The sequence below is a fragment of the Orycteropus afer genome, unplaced genomic scaffold (genome assembly GCF_000298275.1).
Source record: "Orycteropus afer afer isolate SDZICR_OR568_19922 unplaced genomic scaffold, OryAfe1.0 scaffold00007, whole genome shotgun sequence".
NCBI classification, from domain to species: domain Eukaryota; kingdom Metazoa; phylum Chordata; class Mammalia; order Tubulidentata; family Orycteropodidae; genus Orycteropus; species Orycteropus afer.
In genome coordinates, this window is record NW_006921594.1 from 12,286,234 (window position 1) to 12,293,653 (window position 7,420).

General features: G+C 37.9%; 1 protein-coding gene across 1 annotated transcript in view; it reads left to right on the forward strand.

Moving 5' to 3' along the window:
* Nucleotides 1-7,420, forward strand: part of COG5 (component of oligomeric golgi complex 5) — a 382,415-nt gene that overhangs the window by 46,156 nt on the left and 328,839 nt on the right. The window lies entirely within an intron of this gene.

Below are 7,420 nucleotides of genomic sequence, written 5' to 3' on the forward strand. Positions count from 1 at the left end.
TATATATATATATATATATGTTATAATATTTTGAGAAATATAGCATGTGGGGAGAGTTTAGATGTCTTGGTCTTTTTCAGTGGTAGAGAAGAGATACTTTACTTTCAGGTTATTTCTGAGAGAGACAGTAAGTACATGGGGCAGTAAGGATGCATAGGCACCTGTCCTAAAAATCAAGCAGATATCATGGAACAGAACATTGTTCAACCTATAACAACCACCTAACAATTATTCTTACCTGTAACTCAGTCCTAGCATTTTTGTGTTTCCCTCTAAGGGCTACTTCTTTTTACTGTTACTGTGGACTGGCCCTCTGTTCTTCTTACTTGATTATTATGTTCCTAAAGAGAATAGTGGCTATTCAGTTGTCAGTACCAGTTTTGGACATTCTTTTTGCAAGGCTGTCTCATGGCCACTGGTCACAGTCTTTGGATGGCTTCCTTTAAGTAGGCAGTATTTCCTTGATCTAATTGGTTGTGGCTGAGATTTCAAGCTCACGTGAACTGAAATATGGTGAACTATACGTAGAGAACATCCATGCTACTGACCTGAGCAGGCAACTGTAGGCACTGGAAGTGCTCAGAACATAGTACGAGTTCCCTATAGTTTCTTGACTAAAAAAACAAAAACAAAAACAAAAAAAAATGCTTATGTTAAAATATACAGTAAATGAATTTACTCTGCATGGTTAAATTATGATGTAAATGCTGCAATTTCGGATTCATTTTTTTAATTACTTCTTGTTTGGTTCTGTTTAATATGATATTAACTTTCAGTAGAATTCTTTACCTTGTTGAAAGCATCGACATGTAAAGATGGTTTTATTAAATAATAAAAAATGATTATGCTTACATATTTACAAACTTGTACTGAATAAAAGCAAATATTATGAAATAACCTGACATTTAGTTGAAGATTGAAAGTTAACTTGGGTGAAGTCAACTTTAAAATGTTTTTATATTTGAAGACACAAGAGTGTTTTTATTAGCAGAACTAACCAGCACTATTAGTCTTTGTGTGTATTTTCATTGATTTTGTAGAGCATTACAAATTGTTGTTTTGATTAGAGCTTATTGTTTAATTTTAGGTAACCAATTAAAAAGTTACTTTCAGTTTACTTCTTTGCTTTCAACTCCATATCTTAAGCAAGATAGAAACATCTTTTTTTCCTCTTTGTTCAGTACCACCTCTTGACAGTCAATTTTTAGAACCTTATTTATTTTAGCCACCTAAACCAAACCACTGCCATGGAGTTGATCTCTATTCATAGTGACCCTCATAGGGTTCCCAAGACTGTAAATCTTTATGGAAGCAGACTGCCTCATCTTTCTCCCATGGTGTGGTTCTTGGTTTCAGCTTCCAACCTTTTGGTGAGCCACCCAGTGCCCTGAACACAGTGCTACCACAGCTCCTTTTTTAGCCACCTCGGTAGGTAGTAATTATAAAAAGATTTGATGTTTATGCAAAAATCAGGAAACATTTTCAAGTATTTTAAAATAACCTGAGTTTTGTAAAAATTACGTTTGTGTCTTCATTTTCCACTACCCATCTGTCAGTTTCTCATACTGTGGTTGCTAGCATGTTACTGTAAGGCTGGAGGCTATGCCACTGGTATTTCATATACCTGCAGGGTCACCCATGGTGGGAAGGTTTCAGTGGAGCTTCTAGACTAAGGCAGACTCGGAAGAAACAAGGAGCCATCCACTTCTCAAAGAATTGATCAGTGAAAACCTATGAATAGCAGTGAAACACTGTCTCATATATTACTGGAAAACTTTATGGCTAGCCCTGAAACATTATCCGATATAGTGCCAGAAGATGAGCCCCTCTGGTCGGAAGGCACTCAAGATATGACTGGGGAAGAGCTGCCTCCTGAAAGTAGAGTCAACCTTAATGATGTGGATTGAGTAAAGTTTTGGGGACCTCCATTTGCTGATGTGGCGTGACTCAAAAGGAGAAGAAACAACTGCAAACATCCATTAATAATTGGAACATAGAATGTATGAAATTTGAATCTAGGAAAATTGGAAGTTGTCAAAAATGAAATGGAACACAAAAAGATCGATATCCTAGGCATTAGTGAGCTGAAATGGATTGATTTTGGCCTTTTTGAATCAGACGACTGTATGATTTTCTATGCTGGGAATGACAAATTGAGGAGCAATGATGTGTCATTCATTGTCACAAAGAATATTTCAAGATGTATCCTGAAGTACAGTGCTGTCAGTGATAGGATAATTTTCATATGCCTACAAGGAAGACCAGTTAATATGACTATTATTCAAATTTATGCACCAGTCATAAAACCAAAGATGAAGAAATTGAAGATTTTTATAAACTTCTGCAGCCTGAAATTGACCAAACATATAATCAAGATGTATTGATTATTACTGGTGATTGGAATGCAAAAGTTGGAAACAAAGAAGAGTCACTGGTGATTGGAAAATATGGCCTTGGTGATAGAAATGACGCCTGAGACCATATGATAGAATTTTGCAAGACTAATGACTTATTCATTGCAAATACTTTTTTCAGCAACATAAATAGCATCTATACATGTGTACCTTGGCAGATGGAATACACAGGAATCAAATTGACTACACCTGTGGAAAGAGGAGATGGAGAAGCTCAGTATCTTCAGCCAAAACAAGGAAAGGAGCTGAAACTGGTTAAGTTCAAGTTGAAGATGAAGACAATTGAAAGAAGTCTACAGGTGCCAAAATATGACCATGATTATATCCCACCTGAATTTAGAGACCATCTGAAGAATAGATTTGATGCATTGAACACCAGTGATCCAAAACCAGAGGAATTGGGGGATGACATCAAGAACATCATCTATGAGAAAAGCAAAAGATCATTAAAAAGACAGGAAAGGAAGAAAAAAACAAAATGGATTTCAGAAGAGACTTTGAAACTTGCTCTTAAACATAGAATAGCTAAAGTAAATGAAGAAAAAGGAGCTTAACAGAAGATTTCAAAGAGCAGCTCAAGAAGACAAAGGCAGTTATTATAATGAAATGTGCAAAAGACTTGGAGTTAGAAAACCAAATGGGAAGAATATACTTGGCATTTCTCAAGGTGAAAGAACTGAAGAAAAAATTTAAGCCTCAAGTTGCAATGCTGAAAGATTTTATGGGCAAAATATTGAATGATGCAGGAAACATCATAAAAGGATGGAAGGAATACACAGAATCACTGTACCAAAAAGAACTGGTCAACGTTCATCCATTTCAGGAGGTGGCATAAGATCAAGAAGACATTGAAGGAAGCTATCGAAGCTGCACTGTGGGAAGTGGTGAAAAATAGGGCACTGGGAATTGATGGAATATCCATTGAGATGTTTCAACCAATGGATGCCATGCTGCAGGCACTTACTTGGCTATGCCAAGAAATGTGGAAGACAGCTGCCTAGCCGACTGACTGGAAGAGATCCATATTTGTACCCATTCCAAAGAAAGGAGAGCCCACAGAATGTGGAAATTATCGAACAATATCATTAATATCACATGCAAGTATCTTACTGAAGATAATTCAAAAACAGTTGCAGCAGTATATTGACAGAGAACTTCCAGAAATGCAAGCTGGATTCAGAAGAGGACATGGAATGAGGGATATCATTGCTAATGTCAGATGGAGCTTGGCTGAAAGCAAAGAATACCAGAAAGATGTTTACTTGTGTTTTATTGACTATGCAAAAGCATTGGATTGTATGGATCATAACAAATTAGGGATATCATTGAGAAGTACAGGAATTCCAGAACACTTAATTGTACTCATGAGGAACCTTTACATAGACCAGGAGGCTGTTGTTTGACACAACTCTGCTTGCTGAAAGTGAGGATGACTTGAAGCACTTAGTGATGAAGATTAAAGATTACAGTCTGCAGTATGGATTACGTCTCAATATAAAGAAAACAAAAATCCTCACAAATGGACCAATAAGCAGCATCACGATAAATGGAGAAAAGATTGAAGTTGTCAAAGACTTCATATTACTTGAGTCTACAATCAACACCAATGGAAGCAGCAGTCAAGATATCAGATGATGCATAGCACTGGGCAAATCGGCTGCAAAGGACCTCTTTCAAGTGCTGAAGTGCAAAGATATCTCCTTGAAGTCTAAGGTGCACTTGACACAAGCCATGGTATATTCAACCGCCTCATATGGATGTGAGAGCTGGACAATGAATAAGGAAGACTGAAGAAGAGTCGATGCTTTTGAGTTGTGGTTGTGGGGTTGGTGAAGAATGCTAAAAGTACCATAGACTGCTGAAATAACTAACAAATCTGTCCTGGAAGAAGTGCATCCAGAATGCTCCTTGGAAATGAGAATGGCAAGACTTCGTCTCACCTACTTTGGTCATGTTGTAAAAAGGGACCAGTCCCTGGAGAAGGATATCGTGCTTGGTAAAGTGGAGGGTCAACGAAAAAGGGGAAAGCCCTCAACAAGATGGATTGACACAGTGGCTGCAACGAAAGGCTCAGGTATGACAGGGATCGTGGAGCTGGCACAGCATCTGGCAGTGTTTCATTCAGCTGTATATAGGTTCACTATGAGTCGGAGATGACTTGACGGCACCTAACAACAACAACAAGCATGGCATCCATTTGTTGAAACATCTCAGTAGGTATTCCATCAATTCCTGGAGCTTTGTTTTTGCCAATTCCTTCAGTGCAGCTTTGACTTCCTCCTTCAACACCATTAGTTCTTGATCATATGCCACCTGCTGAAATAGATGAATATCAACCAATTCTTTTTGCTGTAGTGATTCCGTGTATTCCTTCCATCTTCTTTGGATGTTTCCTGCATCATTCAATATTTTACCCATAAAATCTTTCAGCATTGCAACTTGAGGCTTAAATTTTTTCTTTAGTTCTTTCAGCTTGAGAAATGCTGAGTATATTCTTCCTGTTTGGTTTTATAACTCCAAGTCTTTTGCATATTTCATTATAATAACTGCCTTTGTCTTCTTGAGCTGCTCTTTGAAATCTTCTGTTAAACTCCTTTGTCTTGGTATTTCTTCATTTGCTTTAGCTATTCTATGTTCAAGAGCAAGTTTCAGAGTTTCTTCTGAAGTCCATTTTGTTTTTTTCTTCCTTCCCTGTCTTTTTAATGACCTTTTGCTTTCCTCATAGATGATGTTCTTGATGTCATCCCCCAATTCATCTGGTTTTTGGTCATTGGTGTTCAATGCATCAAATCTATTCTTCAGATGGTCTCTAAATTCGGGAGGGATATGTCCAAGATCATATTTTGGCTCTTGTGGACTTGTTTTAATTGTCTTCAACTTCAGCGTGGATACAAACAGTTGATGGTCTGTTTCACAATCAGCTCCTGGCCTTCTTTTGTTGAGCTTTTCCATGCCTTTTGCCACAGATGTAGTCAATCTGATTCCTGTGTACTCCATCTGGAGAAGTCCTCATGTATAACCATTGTTTGTGTTGTTGAAAAAAGATATTTGCAATGAATAAGTCATTGGTCTTGCAAAATTCTGTCATGCGATCTCCAGTGTCATTTCTATCACCAAGGCCAAATTTGCCAACTACAGGTAATTCTTCTTTGTTTCCAACTTTTGCATTCCAGTCACCAGTGATAATCAGCACATCTTGATTGCATGTTTGGTCAACTTCCGACTGCAGAAGTTGGTAAAAATCTTCAATTTTCTTATCTTTGGCTTTGGTTATTAGTGCGTAGATTTGAATGATAGTAATATTAACAGGCTTCCTTGTAGGCATATGGATATTATCCTGTCACTGACAGCATTGTCCCTCAGGATACCTCTTGAAACATTTTTTGTGATGGTGAATGCCACGCTATTCCTCTTCAACTTGTCATTCCCAGCATAGTAGATTATATGGTTGTCTGATTAAAAATGTCCAAAAATGGTCAATTGCAGCTCACTAATGCCTAGGATATCAATCTCTATGTGTTCCATTTCATTTTTGACAACTTCCAGTTTTCCTAGATTCATACTTTGCACATTCCATGTTCCTATTATTAATGGATGTTTGAGGATGTTTGTTCTCATTTTCAGTTGTGGCACATCAGTAGATAGAGGTCCTGTAAGTACTACTTTATCCATTTTATTAAAGTAGGTTTTACTCTGATGAGGCAGCTCTTTCCCAGTGGTATTTTGAGTGCCTTCTGACCTGAGGGGCTCATCTTCTGGCATTGTATCAGGTAATATTTCAGGGATGTTCTAAAGTTGTCCAGTAATACATCAGACATTGTTTCACTGCTATTCATAAGATCTTACCTAGCTAGTTCTTTGAGAAGTGAATGGCCTCTTCCTTCTTCTGAGTCTGTCTCAGTCTGGAAGTTCTGCTGAAATCCATCCACCATGGACAACCCTGCTGGCATTTGAAACACCTTTGATGCCACACTGAAGGAACTTACTCGTCAGTGCCAAGAAATTTGGAAGACAGCTGCTTAGACAACTGACTGAAAGAGATTCGTATTTCTACCCATTCCAAAGAAAGGTGATCCAACAGAATTAGAAATTTTCAAACAATATCATTGATATCTCACATAAGTAAAATCTTCCTGAGGATAATTCAAAAATGGTTGAAGCAGTATATTGACAGGGAACTTCCAGAAATCCAGCCTAGATTCAGAAGAGGATGTGAAACGAGGGTTATCATTGCTGATGTCAGATGGATCTTGGCTGAAAGCAAAGTATTCCAGAAAGATGTTTGCATGTGTTTTATTGACTGCATTCGTTTGTGTGGATGTTAACAAATTATGGGTAACATTTGAGAAGAATGGAAATTCCACAGCACTTAGAAAGAATCTGTACACAGACCATGTGGTTGTCTTTCAGAAAGAACAAGGGGATATTGCATGGTTTAAAATCAGGAATGGAGTATGTCAGGGTTGTATCCTTTCACCATACTTATTCAATCTGTGTGCTGAGCAAATACCAAGAAGCTGGACTATATGAAGAAGAGCGTGAAATGGAGGAAGACTCATTAACAACGTGTGATATGCAGACTACACAATTTTGCTTGCTAAAAGTGAGGATGACTTGAAGCACTTACTGATGAAGATTACTGACTATAGTCTGCTGTATGGATTACACCTGAACATAAAGAAAATTAAAATCCTCACAACTGGACCAATAAGCAGCATCATGATAAATGGAGAAAAGATTGAAGTTGTCAAATTTCATATTATTACTTGGTTCCATAATCAGCACCTGTCTGTCGGTTTGTCCTACTGTGATGACATGTAGACGTGAGTTTTGAAGCTGAGCCTCTGGTGTTTAAAACCCAGCGAGATGCACCTGGTGCACAGGTAACAGCCCAGGTTGTAGACTGAGACAGACTAGGAGAAGGAAGGGGCTGTCCACTTCTCACAGAATTGGCCAGGGAAAACCTTATGAATAGCAAAGAAACACTGTTTGGTACATTACCGCGC